Source organism: Triturus cristatus, chromosome 4_1 (genome assembly GCF_964204655.1).
Source record: "Triturus cristatus chromosome 4_1, aTriCri1.1, whole genome shotgun sequence".
NCBI lineage: Eukaryota > Metazoa > Chordata > Amphibia > Caudata > Salamandridae > Triturus > Triturus cristatus.
The window spans coordinates 527,278,841-527,299,986 of NC_140585.1; the positions used below are offsets into that span (position 1 = coordinate 527,278,841).

Sequence of the window (21,146 nt, forward strand, 5' to 3'; positions counted from 1 at the left end):
TGCTCTGTTATATAGATTTTTATAGAGAAAAAATCACCCAAGAGGGGATCCAAGCTAAGTCTGTGTAGTAGGAATTCATCAAAGTGTTTCAAAAATTCTATAGGGCAATATTGTTACCAAAACTGTCCATATCTTCTTTGTAGATGGAAGACAATGAAAGGAAATTGTCAGCTTAAGCATACCAACTCCTATTTAGCAAAACCGTTCTGGGCTCTTTTTAGGAAGATCAAGTCTACCACAGTTCTACCATGCTTCATGGTGACACTTTGTCTTTATTTAAATGTTGTGCTCTCTGACCAGGATTCCTGAAACATACTGAGCTGCCCTCTTTATCTAAATTTCTCTTATAAATCCTTTCTATAAATAAATGATTGTCACCTCTCACGATGTTGCCTTATTCGTTTGCCTTGATTCCGATGGCTTCTGAGGGAAGCTATAGATGGAACTTTTCTGTAAGGTCTTGTCTGCGAACAGAAATGTGGTAGAGTGTGAATCAATGTGGAGCATGTTTCCCTATGTAAATTATGGATGTAAGAAATAAATATATGTGTGTGTGTGTGTGTGTGTGTGTGTGTGTGTGTGTGTGTGTGTGTGTGTGTATATATATATATTCACTGAAAAAACCATAGGTTTCACACATGTTATAGTTAGCTGGACATTTTACTGATAAAAAACCAATGAAATTCCCCCGTTATAGTTACTGTAGGCAACTATAACTCACGCGACCGTAATCCTCTGCTGATGCTAATACTGTATTTAGACACTTATTTGCCCATGTCTTCTTCCATTAAATTTTAGCTATACATATATTACAAATATTTTTTTTTCATAAAGACACATATGTCATCAGCAGAGGATTACGGTCGCGTGAGTTATAGTTGCCTACAGTAACTATAACGGGGGAATTTCATTGGTTTTTTATCAGTAAAATGTCCAGCTAACTATAACATGTGTGAAACCTATGGTTTTTTCAGTGAATTTGCAAGGTTTTTTAAATGCTAATTCCTAACTATAACGTGTGTGAAACCTATGGTTTTTTCAGTGAATTTGTACGTTTTTTTTAAATGCTAAGTTACTTTACGCCATTTGTGGCGTGCGCGCCCACTTAACGCAGTTCGTTGCCCACGTTACACTGTATAGGCCATGTACGCACGATGCGCTTCGCGCACCGTCCGCACATGGAGGACATATTAGGCGCTTCGTTGTGAAAGGTAATCTTTTACATGTTCCACATAAAAAAAAAATTGCCATGCACAAAAGGTGCATTGCGGGCACCTTTTGCACACGGGGTGGGGAAAGTGTGGATAATTTTTTTTTTATATTGTTTTTTTACCGTACGCGTACGGTAAGCGTAATCAGCGTTTTTTCGAAAAAAAATAAAATTGAGTTTTTTGCCTTGGGGGTTCCTTTGGGACACCTTAATCAAGGCTAGGTGGTTAGGAGCTGTCTAAACAGCCCCTTTACATGTTTTTAGCCTTTGTTTTTCCTCCCCCCGTCACAGTGCGAGAGAGAAAATGGCGGCCGCCGCTTCCTGGTTTCGACCGATTCGAATGTTTACTAAGATCTAACAGCCAATCAGAATCGCGCTCGCGCACGGCACCGTACGCATACGATAAGCTTACAGTAAGCGCACGGTAAGCGCACCGTAAGCTGCCACAGATATATATATTGATTTAAATGCTATTTTCTCAGGAACTACTGAACAGATTTACACCAGACCTACAAAAGGCACTTCCTTGACCTGTAGACTACCTCTCTGCCAAATTTCAATTAACTCTGTTCAGCCGTTCGGGCTGTAGCTGTGTCTAAAGGTCCTATGGAAAAATGCATGGGAAAAACGCGTTTTGGGACCCCCCTTTTTTCTCAGACCCCCCTTGACGAATCCCCCCGAGACTTTCAGGGTAGGAGTGGAGCGTAGCGCCCCATTAGTTTTGAACATTTCGCGAGGATTCGTCGACCGGCGCCATAGTTATTGCAAATAGAATGTTGCGGTTTTCCTATGGAAACAGGGTCCTAACTATAACTACCTACTGGCGACCGCCAGTAGGTAATATATATATATATATATGTATGTATCAATCAATCATGGCATTTGTAAAGCGCAGTACATCCCAGCGAGGGTCTCAAGGCGCTGGAGGTGGAAGCTACTACTGTTCGAAGAGCCAGGTCTTGAGAAGTCTTCTGAAGGTCAGAAGGTCTTCGGTCTGCCGTAGGCGGATGGGGAGGGTGTTCCATGTCTTGGCGGCGAGGTGGGAAGAATGAGCTGCCGCCGGCGGTCACTCTTCGGATGCGGGGGACGGTGGCGAGGGCGCACTCTGCAGAGCTGGCGGGTGGGGGTGAAGAGGCTGAGTCGGCTGTTGAGGTACGTTGGTCCGGTGTTGTGCCTTGTGGGTGAGGAGTTTGAAGGTTATCCTCTTGTTGACAGGGAGCGAATGCAGGTCTCAGGTGGGGTGTAATGTGGCTGCGGCGTGCGGGATGTCGAGGATCAGGCATGCGGAAGCATTCTGGATGCGTTGAAGCAGTTTCAGGAGTTTGGCCGGGGCTCCTGCGTAGAGTGTGTTTCCATAGTCCAGTCTACTCCTGACGAGGGCCTGGGTGACCGTCCTTCTTGTTTCGGTGGGGATCCACTTGAAGATCCTGCGAAGCATGCGGAGGGTGTTGAAGCGAGAGGAGGAGACGGCATTGACCTGCTTCGTCATGGAGAGGGTAGAGTCGAGGATGACTCCTAGGTTGCGTGCGTGGTCGGTGGGTGGTGGGGATGTTCCTAGTGCAGTTGGCTACCAGGAGTCGTCCCAGGCCAAGGGGGTGGATCCGAGGATGAGGACTTCCGTCTTGTGTGTGTGTGTGTGTGTGTGTGTGTATATATATATATATGTGTGTGTATGTATGTATGTGTGTGTGTGTGTGTGTGTATATATATATATATATATATATATATATATGTGTGTATTCTTTGAACAGACCAAAGGTTAAAGTGATGTTATAGTTTGGTGGAAATTTAACTTTTTCATCTCAAAAAGACCACTGAAATTCACCAGTTATAGTTATCTCTGTTAACTATAGCTTGTGCCCTGAGGTAATTAGAGTGATCCCTGGGGCCAAAATAAAACAATTGTTTTTGTTGCGATCCTGTCGTACTACAGCTGGATACTGGAGGTGGAAAACCCCCAGCATGGTGGCCAAAACTTCTTTTAAATGTAAAATGACTCCCAGAATGGGCCAGGGCCGTTTGGCCAAGTCTGCAACAGTGCGGGCAGTGAATCCTGTCTGCTCCTACCCGGATGGAGCTTTAAAAATGCTCCTGCAAAGTGGGCAGTAAGGGGGTAGCAGGTCAGCAGAGTGGCAGTTCGTTCAGCAGCATGGCAGTCCTCCTTCCTGGCAGTATTCAGAGGTCCAGAAGTGTACTAATTTTGGGTCAAGATGAATATGAATTTAACAAAATACATCATCCTGTCACCCCAACCTTCTATCATATCCCAAAACTCCATAAAAATAATAAAAAAAACCCTGGGAAACCAATAGTTTCGTCCATGGGTAGTCTCTTAGAGAATACTTCAATTTTGGTCAATAATGTACTGTGTCCCTTTGTGTTTGATCTAGTCTCTTATATCAAAGACAGTACTGATTTTGTTAAGATAATTGACAACATCAATTGGGAAGATTCTTTCTTACTTGTTACTCTTGACATCACCAGTCCATTCACGTGTATTCATCATGGCCAGGGAGAAATGGCCATAAAATCCTTTTTAAAAACTAGACCACTCAAATACACAGAACATAATGAAATGATCTTACAATTTTTATCATTTTGTATGAACAATAACATTTTTGTCTTTGGTGAACAATTGTACATCGAAAGATGGGGTACTGCCATGGGCACGTGCTTCGCCCCCAGCTACGCGAATTTATTCGTGGGTTGGTGGGAGAAGCACGTGGCCTGGGCGGGTACCAATGACGTGTGGGCACAGAAAATAGGAATCTAGACCCGCTTCATTGACGGTATATTCTTCACCTGGACAGGCAATAAACAAGAGCTAGAAGAATATATCGAGAATTTGAACAACAATGATGTCAATCCTCACTTCACAGGTACCATCAGTGAACAAGAAGTACCATATTTAGACCTACTGGTATATGCAGATAGTGGCACATTAAAGACAAGGCTATTCCGTAAACCTACGGCAGGTAATGCAACTTTACATTTCACCAGTCAGCATCCACACTGTCTGGTGAATAGCATTCCATATGGTGAATGTCTTTGTCTAAAAAGAAATAACACCACAAAAGAAAACTATAAAATAGCCACTGGGGAAGCTGTAGAGCGTTTCAAACAGAGAGGGTACCCACAGCGAATTCTAAAAGCAGCAACAGATAGGGCAGAAATACGAAGAAGAGAAGATCTTCTAAGTAAACCTTTTAAAGAAAATAGTGATGGTACTACCAGACTCATTCTAACTTTTTCCTCAGACTCCGGACAAATTCGTCAAATTTTAAAGAAGCACTGGAGCATGCTCCAGGCAGATATGGTCATTGGCCAGCAGGTGACTAAACAACCAAGCATAACCTATAGAAAAATGTTTCTCTTAAGGATGTGCTAGTACACAGCTATTTCACAAAAAAGGACACTAGCCTACATGATATAAAGGGCTTTTATCCATGCCTAAAATGCAAGGCATGCAAAAATAGTGCAGTAGTAAAAACCTACATGACTCCTGGCAATGAACAAGCTAAAAGTGTCACCAAATTACTTAATTGTAATTCAGATTTTACAGTCTATTGTCTGATGTGTCCGTGCAACCTACGATATGTGGGAAGCACAATACATCAGACAAAGAGGAGGATTTTAGAGCACATGCATGCTATAAGTAAAGTTGACAGCAATTATCCTGTTGCCAGGCATTTTTGTAGAAAGGCATAAAAGCAATAGCAATTTATTGAAATTCTTCTGCCTGGATCGGGTTCCACCTCTCAGGAGAGGTGGCGACCGGATAAGAGTTTTAAGGCAGTTAGAATCAAAGTATATCATAGAACTTCGCACTTTAGCACCGAATGGCTTAAACTGTGAGGAAGAAATGTGGATACATGTTGGCTAAAAACCATATGAACAAGAAAAAGAGAAACCTATTGAAAAAAGAACCAAAAGTTTTTCTTAGAACTATTATAGTAAATGAATGAATAGGATATGAAAAAAGATACAGGATAAAGTAAAATGAAGCAATGAGTATAATGAAGAAGTGGAAAACAATATAATCATGGTAATTACGGAAATGAATATAGAAATGGAATAAGAATCATAGCTGTGTTTTTTGATTGGCAAAATGAATTATGAATGAATTAATTGAAATACTGTTTTGAAATATTGTAAGTGATATCCCATGAAAATTGGAGAAGTATCAATGAGGATAAGACATTAAGTGAAAGCCTTGTCTGCTCAATACGTAGAATTGTATTGGTTTTAAATATGCTCCCCTCCTGAGAAATTGATATTTTGTAATGTTTTTAATTATCGTCAAATTCCAACCAATATGAGAAAATTATTTTGATATCTTTTGAGATTTTGAGGCCACAACTGCCCATTCAGGGCGAAATTCTATTCAATGGGGAAAGGGAATTCTAAATTAAATAAGAATAACCCTGAAGAATAATTTATGGCATGTCCTTTACACATTTTCTGAACTTGAGACACAGAATTTTTATTTTCTTGTCCAGATCAAAAAGGCTGCTTTGAAGATTTGTATTACTTGAAAGAGATTTGGTTGTATAGTCCTCTTTTTATCTCAATCAAAGATGATGCGGGTGGAATGACGTGTATATAGTCATTGTAAACATTGTATGCATTGACATTGACGAAGGCCAGCATGGCCGAAACGCGTTTGTCTGCCGTTGGAGCGGAATAAAAAAACATAATCAATTTTGAAGTGTGTGCGCCACGATTTTGCTAATCGCCCTAACGTTTGGAAAAATATATATGTGTGTGTGTATATGTATATATGGGTGTGTGTGTATTCTTTGAGCAGACCAAAGGTTAAAGTGATGTTATAGTGTGGTGGAAATGTAACTTTTTAATCGCAAAAAGACCACTGAAATTCACCAGTTACAGTTATCTCTGTTAACTATAGCTTGTGCCCTGAGGTAATTAGTGTGATCCCTGGGGCCAAAATAAAACAATTGTTTTTGTTGCGATCCTGTCGTACTATAGCTGGATCCTGGAGGTGGACACCCCCCAGCATGGTGGCCAAAACTTCGTTTAAATTTAAAATGACCCCCAGAATGGGCCAGGGCCGTTTGGCCAAGTCTGCAACAGTGCGGGCAGTGAATCATGTCTGCTCCTACCCGGATGGAGCTTTCAAAAATGCTCCTGCAAAGTGGGCAGTAAGGGGGTAGCAGGTCAGCAGAGTGGCAGTTCTTTCAGCAGCATGGCAGTCCTCCTTCCTGGTAGTATTCGGAGGTCCAGAAGTGTACTGAAGTAGTGGTGTCAGAGGTCCAGTACTTATACCCATTTGGATCTTTGAAGTTAGGGAGACTTTAAAGACAGGCCTTTGAAGTACACAAACGCCCTGTTCTTCCTGCCCTGGATCCCCACTCATTGCAGGGGGTACGCAGCCCTTTGTGTGGTGACAGGACACAGCCTATTCAGGTGTAAGTGAGGCTGGGTTCAGTTCCTCCCTGTATTCCTGCCAGGATGGCCCATCAGGTTACACCTAAACACTGTTTGTGTGGCATTCTAGGAAGAATGCACCATGCCCAGCTGTCAACCACCTGTGATCAGAGACAGGCAGCAGGCACCAAATGGCTAAAGCAAGAAAAATGACCACTCTCAATTCGGGCTGGACTGTTCCCATGGGGAGCAGTGTTTGGACAGATTTGCATATGGCTAGATCCAAACTGGGGTGGGGCAGTGAGCAAAACAATTAGGATTTAGGGCCAGATCTCTGTACTGAGGGTGAGTGTTTGACATTGTTCAGCATTCCGTCCATCAATTGTTCTTTTTGCATTTTATCACCTGAAGTGAGACAGGAATGCCCATACTTAGGGTCCCGTGCTTGCCATGCCACTGGATTCAAGCTATCCTGGCTGATGAGGGGGCGATACCCTGAAACTGGGGTATCACTGCCCATCGTAGGGGATATCTCCTATGGAAGTGGGTTGCTTGTTTCCGTTCCAGGTAAGACCTGGCTTGACAGTTCAAGCTGGACTGTTCCCATGGGGAACAGGGTAAATATTGATTTGCATATGGCTGGGTCCAAACAGGGGTGGCATGAGGACCACGTAAAAAGGGATTTAGGGCCAGATCTCTGTGCTGGGGGAGTGTTTGACATTGTTCAGTGTTCTGTCCATCAATTGTTCTTTCTGCAACTGCCTAAAAGGGGCATTTTCAGAATTATAATTTAAAATCCAACTTAACCATAAGTTAGGATTTTAAATTAGGATTCCAGAGACACCAGACTTTGGGTCCTTATCTCTTCCCAACTTGAATTTACACTAATACAATGTAACAATATAATCCCAATGTTATCCTATGGGAGAGATAGTCCTTGCAGTAGTGAAAAACGAGTTTGGGAGTTTATACTACCAGAACTTGTAAAACTGAAAAGTACATGTCCTGCATTTTAAATACATTTCACCCTGGCCTAGTCCCCAACCTCTAATGTCAGAAGTGTATCTCTCACTACAGCAGGTCCCCAGTGCTTTTAAAGTACCTTGTGAGCCTTCAGTGCAGGACCTGGCTTGGCAGTTCGGGCTGGGCTGTTCCCATGAGGCACAGAGTCACGACTGATTTGCATATTGCTGGGTCTAAACTGGAGTGGCATGGTGAGCAAAAAAACGATAGATTTAACCCAGATCTCTTGACTAGGGGTGAATGTTTGATTTGTTCTGCATGCCGTTCATGATCTGGGTGTCTTTTACTTTTAGAAAGTAGCCATTTTCTTGTTTAACCATTCTGTGTGCCTCTACTGTTTGTGTATTGACTGTCTTTTTTTTTTTTTTTTTTTTTTATAAAACCTTTATTTTGGTAAATGCACAATACACAGCGTCTGCCTACAACCCCTCGGGGCCGGCCGCTATGACATATCAGAAAAGGATAAAAGAAAAAGAAAAAAAAAAAAACCAATTGGGCAGAGCGCCGTTAAAGCAATCTCTGAGTGAAAAGTACCGTGTAGAACATAGAACAATAATGTCAGGATAAGAAAAGGTTTAATTTTATGATTTTGTCGAGTACAATGTAGTGAACTACGAAAAGAGTCGAAGCTGATCACTGACCAGGAGAGACATCACCGTTCACGGAGCACCCAGAAGGAGGCGTTATATAGGAAGGCATTTGTAAGGAAACAGGTGGCCACCATCCAGGAACTAAGAGCAAACGCTATACCACAGAATGATAGAACACAATAAACTCCCTACTAACACTGAACCCCAACCCCGAAGAAACAAAGAAACATAGAAGAGAAAGAAACCGAAGAAAAAGAGAGAAAGAAAGAGAAAGAGGGCCATAGAGACAAAGAAAGGACATAGAACACATCCCATCCCCCCACCCTGCATACCAGCGGAAGGCCACGGCCCACCCCCCCCCCAATAGGCATGCCTGTCGCCCCGAAAGAACCCCAAGTGGGAAAGAGAGTCTGGAGAGTGGGAAAGAACATCCCAGTCTCCGACTCCCAGAGAAGGCAGGAGGAGGAAATTTTACATACTCCCGGTCACCACCAGCCCCATAAGCATCCCCCACCCTGAATATCATCAGCACAACTGAAGTAGCAAGCAAAGCAGCAGGTGGGGAGACTCCATTCCAAATGTGCGAATAAATCAGATAATTAGCAGTCCCATCCTAGTCCCCGCCCGCCAATACGTACAGCAAACTAAAGGAAATCGCCCAGCCCTGGCCCGATCCGAAGTGGCCCCACAGATCCACCCCCGCAATCAACAATAGCAAATTACACGCATGCGGCACATCAGATACATAGACAAATATTCTAGTCCGGGTCATGCCAGGCGGTCAGGCAGGATTATCAAGGGAGGCAACATCAGCCCTGGCCAGAACGCTGAAACCCCACCAAGCATGGCCACCGCTGGGAGTGTACCTCAGGCAGAACAAAGGAGCAAGATGGCCGCTCCCGGCATAGAAGACGCCGAGGAAGAGGAAGCGAGAGTTCCCAATCATAGACCATCACCACATCGATAGTGACCAACACAGTTTTCCCCACAGAACGGCACACACTCCGGCGATGTTGAGGAAGCCGTGGCAACACTTGCAGAGGCAGAGTCTCAGCTTGTAAAGTGGAAGGGAGCTTTGTATCTGCAACTTTGTCATTAAAAGAACACTCGACACTGTAGCCAGGGAGAGGACGTTCCACAGTATCCCCCTGTTGCCACATTGTATCCGCCTCGAAGGGAATGAGAGGCATTGGGGGGTCAGACAACCGCAGTAGTTCCCTGGATGGCATAGCGACATCGATCTTCCGCTCCAGTTCTCGAGTGTTTTGCCACCATGTCGCCCTCAAGTCTTCCAGGGCTAGAAGGATATCACCATAGGTCAGGTCTGCTCCCCGCTTCAGCATGTCGGCAGTATGCAAAGGCGCCACCGGGACACCCTCCAGCTCGACAGTAGGCAGGGCAGCTTGCGTCAGGGATATGGAGGCTTCCGTCTTTCCGGCGAGGTAGACCGGCACCGCCACCATTTTTGCAGTCAGCCCACATCGGAGGGGTGAGGGTGACTCCATAGGACGGAGGAATAGCATTTAAGGCAAGAAGAGATACTGCTCGCTATACGGGGCTCACACGATGTGAGAGCCCTCGGCTGTATAGCAATGCGGGTGGTGGGCACTCTAAAATGGATACCGCTCTGACCGCTGGTAGCATGACAAAGGAAGGTTCTCCAGCCCGGACCCAATCATACAGGAATTCTCTCCGTCGCGAAGAAGGCTCCGCCAAGCCGCCCACTCCACAGCCGGTCACATTTCCCCAGGCGCCGGTCCGGCCCCAGGTCGTCTCACCGTACGTGATAAGCGGTGTCCGGTGGCGGTGGTCGGGCCAGAGTGCGTGGGCAAAGTCCAAAGTCGACAAACTCTATGAATCCTCGACCAAAAAAGCCGGCGGCGACATCGGAGGAATGCGGAAAGTGTCAGCGCATTCGTGGTTACATTTGCTCGCGCCGTAGGCAGGATTAAAGATCAGGATGTCATGTAAACAGCAGACGGGCTGCGGAGCCGGGAGCTCAGACGTCCTGTCCGTCCGCCATCTTGGCTCCTCCCCCTGTATTGACTGTCTTGTTTTGGAGTGACAGGAGCTGGGGATGTGCATTCACTGTAGACAGCCATTGGGAGGGGGAGAGTCGGGGGGCGGGGGGGGAGAGAAAGGGTAGATTTGAGGCATGCCCCTTTCCTGGGTGACTCATAGCTGGGCTGAATAGACCTTGGCTGCATTTAGAGTGATGGGAGGAGTTTCACTTGCACCTGAATAGGCAGTGTCTTCTTGACCCCTCTTAAACTTCGCATCACCTAACCGGAACCAATGCCTCATCGCTGACGCCACTGACTTACTCTGTCCTTAACTTGATATGTCGCCTCCTTGCGAACATGCCTCTCCTCCCCTGTGGCAACCAGGGAACAAGCATCGACCTCTGAACCGATGCCTCACCTCCACGACTTTGTGCATTGTCCATAGACTTTGTATTCCAAGGTACTGTTGCTTGAAGGGCTGCGTAACTCTGTGCCCGATGCCACGCACCTCTCGGTTGACGCCGTATTTGAATTTATGCCTGTCACGACGTTGTAGTAGCCCCAGGCAGAGCTATTTTGTTTCTACGAGTTCTGCTTTTGAAATAACTGTTCTAAAGTGATATTCTGATAGATGTAGGTTGATTTGTTTGTCGTTTTGGTCTTGTTGAGTTTAGATAAAGATGTTTATTTTTCTAAACTGATGTGGTGTCCATTTGTGGTCTGGGGTCTTCTGAGTACAAATACTTTACACTTGCCTTTGGAATAAGCCTGTCTGCTCATGCCAAGCTACCAAGGGCTGAGCAGGGGTTATCTAAAGTGTGCATCCCACTTAACCTGACTAGAAGAGTCCTTACTTGGACACAGGTACATACCTGTGCCAACTAGAGACCCCTGTTTCTAACACGCCCACTTCCAAGGGTCCAGGACTGGGGTGGCACCATTTGGCAGGGTAGACTTACAGATGGCAGAGTCTTGGGTGGAGAAGCAGGTTGGCTGGAAGTTCTTTTTGTCCCTCAGACTTCAGAACAGGCCAGCCAGCTACCCCTTGGAGTCCTCAGTTCAATTGATGCAGGTCTAGTCCCCTCACCTAGGTAAGAGGGCAGCAGGTCAGCATAGCAAGATAGGAGTGCAGTAAACAGCAGTCCAGCAGAGTCACATTTTTTTCAGTAGAACAGCAGAACAGCTTTCTGGCAGAGTGTTCATTGGTCCAGAAGTGTACTGAAGTGGTGGTGGCAGAGGTCCAATACTTATGAAATTATAGAGAACTTCGAAACAGGCCCTCGAAGTGCACAGAGGTCCTGCTCTGGCTCCAAACTCACTACAGGGGGGTATGCAGCACTTTGTGTGGAGACAGGATACAGCCTATTCAGGTGTAAGTGAGGCCGGGTCCAGCCCTTCCCTCCTATCCTGCCAGGATGGCCCTTCAGGTCACACCTACCTCCCATTGTGTGTGGCTGTCTAGGAGGAATACACAAAGAAAAGCTGTCACCTAAGGCAGACATGTGATCAGAGACAGGCAGCAGGCACCAAATGGCTAAAGCAAGAAAAATGGCAACTTTCTAAAAGTGGCATTTTTAAGGTTATAATTTAAAATGAAATAATTGACTAGTAGACACGATGGAAAGTTTCAATTCTATTAAGGACTTGGAAGCGATGATTATGCTCTGCTTTCTTTATTTTCCAACACCAGTAGATTTAACATTTACAGAAAACACTCTTTCCCAAGAACCATGGGGAAAGGGCAGTCCGAGAGGTCAACCAATCAGCATCCACGCATGTCCTGAGGGTCCGGGGATTGCTGGGATATCTCCTTTCTTGACTGCGAACCATCCAGTCATCAATGAATTCCATTAGTCTGTTTTAGGTGTTTCCGGTCCTGAAAGAAGTAAAAGAATATCGAATGAATCAGAACTTAACCATCACAGGAATTACAAAGGTATCATACCGATGAGATGCAATGTCATGAAAAAACACAAGGGCAATTAAACTGACAATTCAAGTACAGTAATACCCTCAAATACAGCAAAAAAATGGAGAACAATACTTCTACCTTACGGAGTGTTGATCCATGGACTAGGGTGGGAAAAAAGTGACTGAATCCTCAGGAACTCTGGGTGGGAATAATCCTCGCCTCCAAGTCCTTAATAGAATTTAAACTTTCCTTCATGTCTACTAGGAAATTTTTCATTCTATGGCAGTACCGGAGGCGAGGATTAGGCTCGTTCGAAGCTTGTACACCACCAGGGAAGCCGTGTCAACGACCGGTTCAAAATAGAATCTTTTAAACATCAAGTCTGATGACCAGTCAGCGGCATTGATAATATCCTCTAGACGAGCCCCTAGGGTAAAGGCTTTGGAGGCCATCGCACCTCTCAAGGATTGAGCACCGAAATGTCAATGCCTGCTTCCCGCATGACCCATCTGATCCATCTTGCAATGGTGGGAGGAGACACAGCCTTAAAGTGTTTCCTGAGAGATTTCAGTAGACGATATTCTTCCGTCATGCTCTCATAAGCCTTCAGACAGTGCACCACACACAACTTAGGGTGTTTATCAAAAGCCGGGTACGAGATTACGCTAGAGTCCGACTTAGTGCGGCGTGAAATATGAAAGGTGACCCCTTGTGGGGGGAAAAACCTGACCGAGGAGAAGGACAGCTCTCACATCAGAGACTCTCCGGCAGGAGACCAAGCAGAGGAGCATGGCCAACTTCGCAGAGTTCTTTGCCAGACAGGTACCTATTAGAAGGCCAGGTCTTGAAGAGATGTAAAACTTTGTTAACATACCACAAGTGTGAGTACTTGGGTAAAAGAGGCAGGGATAAGCAAATACCCCTCAAAAACTTACATACAAAGGGATGCTCTCCTACCGCACTCCCCTGCACCGAGTCATGGCCCGCCGAGGTCGCCGATCTGTATGAATTGATGGTGCGGTAAGCCAAGCCCTCTGTGGCCAGAGAAGACAGGTTTTGCAGCGTGAATCTTTCTGGATTCACTATGCTGTGCATTATTCCGCGATCTTGTGGTTGGGTCCGGATTCGTAGTCTTTCCTTTGTTTTTTTTTTTTTTTTTTTTTGTAGCCCGGGTGGGCGTCGACGTCCACCATTTGGTGCACCTCCCGTGACGTCGTCGTGCTTCCTGCGGAAGTCCCACCTTTGGGGCGCCATCTTCAGATTCTTTTTTCCGCCGTTGGGTCTGGATCGTCATCGGGAAGCTCCAGAAGTTCACTCGGAGGAAGAAGGAAGAAAAGCGAGTTTCATCGATAGAATCAAGAGAAGACATCAGGAAAGAACAGATTTCGACAGGAACGCGAAGAAAGAAGACCAGCGAGCCTTTTTCTTCGACAACCTTGGAGAATGCACGCTCAGAGACCCTGAGCGAAATGGACAAGACGCCATTCAAGTTCTGCCCAAACTGCCACCACAAGTTCGCGCAGAAAGACCTGCATCCGGTCTGCAACCTCTGCCTACCGGTGGATCATCAGAGTATCGACTGCAACGCCTGCTCAGTCTTCGCGCCGAAGACACTCAGGGTGAGAGAGAGGCAGAGGAGAGCCAACGCCAACATGGAGGGCCAAGGGAAACCCCCGACACTCTACGCGCTGGGCCTCGACACGGACGACGAGGACAACGTCGCCGAGACAGCCGAAAACTTCACGGTCGTAGAGACCGACAAGAAAAAAGAAGACGAGGTAAGAGAATCGTCGAGCGCAAATCAAAAAACACCTCGAAAACACGAGGGTGACTATAGAAAAACTGAGTCAAGGTCCACGAAGGGAGCCCCGGCGCCGAAAACTTCGACGTCCAAAGGGGGAACTTCGGACAAAAGGCCCAGCGGATCCTTACAAAAGGACTCCCTGGCGCAGAAAGACGCCGAAAGGCAAGGGTCGTCGAAATCATCCCATGAAACGGGCAGATCGACGCAGAAAGAACGTTCGACGTCGACGCAAGTTTCATCGAAAAGACCCGCGGTCGACGCCGAAAGCATCTCTGAAATGGAGAAAAAGAAGAGGCGGCTCGAGGCCGAAATGGAGAACATCCTTCAAAGGAAGAAGGAGTTCGACGCCAGGATGAAGGAATTCAAGATTCCAACGGTTTCATCGGCGGACGTCGTCGAAGTCGAGGATGAGTTCGACGCCGAAGGGCTGACACGGGACCTCGAAGAGGAAGAGGAGCCCTATTATGAGGAAGAAGCCGAGGAAGAAGACCAACAATCGTTCTTCGAATCGGCGACATCTACCGGCAACGACGTCGAATGGCAAGATCTCGACACCGAAAACCCGGAGGAGGCCGTGGACACGTACCCCTCGAGGCCTTCGCCACCCGACGACATCGGGGTGTACAATATGGTGGTGAAGAGCGCAGCAATGGCCTTCGGCGTCAAGCTCGACGAGGAGAGGCCGAAAGCAGATTTTCTCGTCGAAACACTGCTCCCCATCCAGACTAGGAGCCAGTTCCTCCCCATGCTACAAAGCGTGATGAACCAGGGGAGAGAAGCCTTCAAGGAGCCTGCCACCTGTCGGTCGATCACGCCCAGGACAGAGAAAAAGTATAAACACTCCTCCCTGGACCCACCTTACATCAAGGGTAGCGTCACCGCAGACTCCATCATTGCCTCCACGGCCAGGAGAAGGGCCAACGTGCCAGCAACCTCGGGCCCACCTCCAGATAAAGAGAGCAGGAGAATCGACCTCACAGGCAGAAAGGTCGAGAGGAACGCCGCAATGCACTGGCGCATGGCGAATTCAAATGCACTCCTAAATAGACACCAGTACCAACACTGGGATGAAATGGGGGAGCTAGTAAAGCACCTCCCCGAAGAATACCGCCAGAGAGCCTCTCACCTGGTAGATGAAGGCAAGAACATCGCCAACTCCTGTATAAAGACGGCGTTGGATGGGGCAGAGACTTCAGCAAGACTCATGGCCATAGGGGTCACAGAAAGGAGGCATGCATGGCTAAGAATCTCGGGATTCAAACCGGAAGTGCAGAACAACATCCTTGGCACCCCCTTCAACGGAGAGACACTGTTCGGAGCAACGGTGGACGAAAAGCTCACCCAGCTCAAGAAGGAGAACGAGACAGCGAGGTCCATGGGGGCCCTGCAGCTGAGGGGAATGAGACGAGGAAATCCCTCGAGGAGACCCTACGGTAGGGGTGGAAGCCAACAGGGTACGTCGCACCAGGCGTTCCAACAAGGTCAGCAGGGCGAAGGTCACGGACAAAGTCAGCAGAAGCAAAGCTGGCAATATCAACCTCGGGGCCAGTCCTTTCGAGGGAGAGGGAACGGACGTGGCCAAAGGAGGAGAGGGGGCGATCAGCCCTCCTCGAAGTGACTCAGCACGCAAGAAGACGCCCACCCTCGTCAGGCCCCCAAGGGTGAGGCGCAAAAAGGTGTCATCAGGGGGAAGAGAAGATTCAAGAGCCTACGAGCATACGTCACCGGTAGGCGGAAGGCTGAGGTTCTACCTTCAGGAGTGGCGGCGCATAACCACAGACAAGTGGATACGGAACATCGTGCAGTACGGATACTGCGTAGACTTGGAGAAAAGACCTCCAAACAGAAAGCCGAAGGGAAGACAGAGATCGGCCCAAGAACTGGCAATACTCAGAGAAGAAACACGGAAACTCCTGCAAAAGGGAGCCATAGAGACAGTGCCGTTCAGGGAACGCAACAAAGGGGTCTACTCAAACTACTTTGTGGTTCCGAAGGTAGGCGGAGACCTCAGACCCATACTGGACCTCCGGTACCTAAACAAGTTCGTCAAAACACAAAGGTTCAAAATGACTTCACTGCAGGAGGTACTGCCACAGATAAGAGAAGGGGACTTCATGGTCACCGTGGACCTCAAAGATGCCTACCTTCACATCCCAATAAACAGAAGGCACAAGGGCCTTCTAAGATTCAATATCGAACAGGAACACTACCAGTTCACAACCCTGGCCTTCGGATTAAAATCAGCGCCAAGGGTCTTTACAAAATGCCTGTCGGCGGTAGCGGCACACCTACGAAAGCAGGGAATACACGTATACCCCTACTTGGACGACTGGCTGGTCAAGGCAAACTCACGCGAGAAGTGTGAGAGGCACGCAAAACGCGTAACAGACACCCTCACAAATCTGGGGTTTTCCATCCACTGGGGAAAATCGTCGCTGGAACCGGAGCAGGTAAAGATTTTCCTGGGGGCAAAGATCAACTCCCTACACAATACGGTAGTGCCCAGCGACAGGAGGACAGATGCTCTACTGAAGGAGACGCAGCTCTACCAGAAGGGGCGAGCTCTGACAGTGAGGGCGGTGAGCAAGATGATGGGAATGATGGCGTCCTGTATCCAGCTGGTGCCGAATGTACGCCTGCACATGAGACCATTCCAGGAATGGCTGCAACAGCAATGGTCACAAGCAAACGGAAGTTGGGAGGATCTAGTGGTTGTTACGCACGCAGTGCAGGAGGAGATAACTTGGTGGAACAGAGACAACATAACAACGGGGAGAAGCCTGACACCACCAAGCCCAACAGTGACCATTACCACGGACGCATCACAGAAGGGATGGGGAGCGCACATGGACAACCTCAGGGTGAGGGGTCTATGGGCTCCAGCGGACGCGGTCCGCCACATCAACTACCTCGAGTTGAAAACGATACTGCTAGCCCTGAAGGCATTCCAGAAACACCTGTTCGGCCAGAGAGTGTTGATACAGACAGACAACACCACGGCGATGTTCTACATCAACAAACAAGGGGGAACACAGTCGTTCCCCCTCTCATCCCTAGCTCAGGAGATTTGGAGATGGGCCATACCTCTCAAGATAGATCTACTGGCAATTCACCTGCCAGGGAAGGACAATGTGGAGGCAGACTGGCTGAGCAGGCAGACCTCAGCATCGCACGAGTGGGAGCTCAATGGCCAGGAAACGGAGAAAATCTTCCAGAAATGGGGGACTCCCACAATAGACCTGTTTGCAACACGCCACAATGCAAAATGCCGAAGCTTCGCGTCCAGGCAACCAGATCAGCAATCCAGGGGAAATGCCCTATGGATAAGCTGGTGGAAGACATTTGCCTACGCCTTTCCACCGATACCCCTGTTGCACAGAGTGCTAGAGAAGTGCAGAACCAGCAACATGACTCTGATCCTGGTGGCTCCACAGTGGGCGAGGCAGACATGGTTCTCACAGATTCAAGAAATGGCGCAAGGCAATCCGTACAGGTTCGAGAGGAGAAAGGACCTGCTCTCAATGCAAAACGGAGAGGTCCTGCACCCAGAGCCAGAGAGCCTCAACCTGGCAGCATGGCTCCTGAAGACCTAGAGTTCGCACACCTAAAGTTGCCTCAGAGCACCATGCGAGTGCTACGGGAGGCAAGGAAACATACTACAAGAAAGTGCTACAGCGCAAAGTGGAAGAGATTCACGGTGTGGTGCAGGAAAAGGGGACTGCAAAACAGGATGACAAGAGACTCAACTGTGCTGAGGTACCTCACACACCTTCTAAAGAGTAACCTCTGCTCGAGCTCCCTAAGGGTACACCTAGCAGCGATCGTTGCCTACACCAGAGGTGAGAAAGGTGGAAGTTTCTTCACCTCGCAGGTGGTGAAGAGATTCATGGAGGGAGCCAAAAGAATGGCACCCCCAAAAAGGTTGCCGCCGCCGGCATGGAATTTAAACGTGGTTCTGACGGAGCTCATGAAGGCGCCGTTTGAACCCATTCACAAAGCCACTCTACAAATGTTGACGATGAAAACTGCCTTTCTAGTGGCCATTACCTCACTACGCAGGGTGAGCGAGCTTCAAGCACTAACGCTACAGGAGCCCTACATTCAAATTCACAAAGACAGGGTAGTCCTCAGGACGGACCCCCACTTCATGCCCAAGGTAGTGTCGGCGTTCCACATGAACCAGACTATCCAGATACCGAGTTTCTTCCAGAACCCGACTACAAACGCAGAGAAGGCCCTGCACACCCTTGACGCCAGAAGAGCGGTGATGCACTACATTGAAAGAACCAAGGAACTCAGGAAGTCGAAGCAGCTGTTTGTGTCCTTTGCTACCAGCTTCATGGGTAGACCAGTGACCAAGGGCACCATCGCTAGGTGGATTGCCCTCACTATTCAATTCTGTCACAAACAGGCTGGACAGGAGCTAACGGAGGGGGCCCAAGCCCACTCCACAAGGAAGAAGGGGGCCACAGTTGCCTTCCTGGCAAACACGCCCATCCAAGACATTTGTCTCGCAGCAACTTGGGCATCTGTGCACACGTTCACGAAGCACTACTGCGTGGACATTCAAATGAATAAGGAAGCACAGGTCGGACAGAGGGTGCTACAACACATTTTCAACGACCAGCGATCATCTTCCACCCAGCCACCACAGAAATAGGAAAACCGCTACAAAATCTATGCACAGCATAGTGAATCCAGAAAGATTCACGCTGCAAAACGAAAAGTTTCTTACCTGTCGGTGTAGTTTTGCAGCTTGAAGATCTTTCTGGATTCACTAGCGAACCCACCCACCTCCGCCAGGAAGATGAGGCTGGAGGAAGAGGGGGTGAAATGGATAGGATCAAAGAAGTGGAAACGTACAGAAATATGGACAAAAGGATTAATCAATCGCCTAGGGTTAAAAAAAAAAAAAAAAAAAGGAAAAAACAGGGAAAAAAGAACCCGAAGATGGCGCCCCAAAGGTGGGACTTCCGCAGGAAGCACGACGACGTCACGGGAGGTGCACCAAATGGTGGACGTCGACGCCCACCTGGGCTACAAAAAAAAAAAAAAAAAAACAAAGGAAAGACTACGAATCCGGACCCAACCACAAGATCGCGGAATAATGCACAGCATAGTGAATCCAGAAAGATCTTCAAGCTGCAAAACTACACCGACAGGTAAGAAACTTTTCGAAATTCAGGACGTGGACCACTTTGCACCCCATGGGATCCTGACCCCGGCTAAGGCACCAACCCACCCATCTGGACCAAGCTGAACGGTATCGTTTATTGGTGCCGTCAGCCCATACCACTGCCAAATTGGTCTGAGCTTCTCCTGATAAGCCTCGGAGTCTCCAACGTTGCCGGAAATCCGCCAAGCCATGAGGGGCATCCGATTTTTGCAGGACCAACGGATGAGGCCCTCCCTGGGGATCCCGAAGAATCATCTGATCGGGGGGTAGAAGGATTGTAGAATCCCAAGAAAGTTCCAGAAGAACTGGAAACGTTACTTGTGACCTCCAATAAGGCGTGATCAACACTACCTTTGCTTGTTGCCGGCGAACCTGCGCTGAGAGGCGCATGATCATGGCAAATGGTGGAAAGGCGTACCCAGTTTCCCGGGACCAGTCCTGAAGGAAGGCTTCCGTTGCCACCGCCAGAGGATCCGGTTTCCAACTGAAGAACATGGGAAGCTGATGTTCCAGACGAGAGGCGAAGGGGCCCCAAAGGGCGTGGAGCCTCCGGAGGACTCTGGTATCCAATTGCCAGAGGCTCACATCTGACCACTCTCGGGAGCACCAGTCGCTACTACGTTGGACGCTCCTGGTAGGTACTCCGCTGTCACCGAGACGCTGTTCTCCAGGCAAAAGGACCAAAATTCCTTGGCCATGTCCGCTAGCATCTTGGACTTCGTGCCACCAAGGTGGTTTATGTAGCGGACAGCCGACACGTCTATTTTGGGTAGGACATGACAGTTGATCCTGTCCTTCGTCCAGCATTTGATGGCGAAGGAACCGGCTAGAAGCTCCAAGCAATTGATATGAAGGCGCTGTTCGTCTGCGGACCATTTTCCTCCGGTAAAGGAGTCCCCGCAACGCGCCCCCCAGCCTGACCTGCTGGCGTCCGACTCTATAACTATGTCCGGAGCCGAGCCAAAAATGGCCATCCCATTCCAGGCTTCCATGTGGTCCAGCCACCACTGCATTTCCAACCTCACCTAGTCTGTGAGGGGAACGAGCTCCGAGTACTGCAAACCCTTCCTTAGGTGAGTGGCAATGCAGTGTAATGCAGAGGCCCTGGGAAGATGGCCTGTATGGAAGAGGAAAGAAGGCCCACCACCCTGGCCACCTGCCGAAGAAAGGTGGAAGAGGAAAGAAGGCCCACCACCCTGGCCACCTGCCGAAGAGAGGTGGTGGGTCAGACCAGAGTGCGTCTGAGTTCTCGACGAATCTCGGAAACCTTCCTGGAGGGGAAACTCAACGTCTTCTTGACCAAGTCTATAACGAAACCCGGAAACGTCATCTGCTGGGCCGGGACCAAGAGGGATTTCTTCCCGTTGATGACAAAGCCTAGGCCCTGTAAAAGGTGTACCGTTGTACTGAGCTGCTCCGTAAGCAAGGTTGGAGATTGAGCCAAGAGGAGTATGTCGTTGAGATAAATCAGGTGGCGGAAGCCTCTGGCTCTGAGGTACTCCACCACCGGCTTGAGCACCTTGGTGAAGCACCAAGGAGCTGAGGATAGACCGAAGGGCAGCGTGGTAAACTCGTAAACCTGCCCTTTCCACAGGAACTGAAGGAACCTGCGATGCGTGGGAAAAATCAGGACTGAAAGATGAGCATCCTTCAGATCGAGGCGCACCATCCAGTCGTTTGGGTGCAGGAGGTTGTGCAGCAGGTGGATTCCCTCCATTTTGAAATGGCAGTACACCAACCAGCTGTTTAACTCCTTATTGATAACAGGGCGCTGACCCCCATCCGTTTTATCCACTAAAAAGATGTTGCTTAAGAAACTGCTTGGGAGGAGCACACTATCAACCCCTTGTGGAGGAGATTTTGAACCTCTTCGTCCACCAGAGCAGACTGGGCGGACGTGAATACCAGAGGCCGTGGCCGAGGTTCTTGCTTCGGGGTCCTGTAGAACTCTATGTCTGAAGGACCCATGAATCTGAAGTAATGGCCTCCCAATTGTGAGCGAACAAAGCCAACCTGCCCCCCACCAGCAAATGGGGGTAA

The 21,146-nt window shown here is 48.2% G+C and overlaps 1 protein-coding gene across 7 annotated transcripts in view; it reads left to right on the forward strand.

The window, feature by feature from the left end:
- The window catches only part of STK38L (serine/threonine kinase 38 like), a 492,424-nt gene that overhangs the window by 202,634 nt on the left and 268,644 nt on the right, over positions 1-21,146 (forward strand). The window lies entirely within an intron of this gene.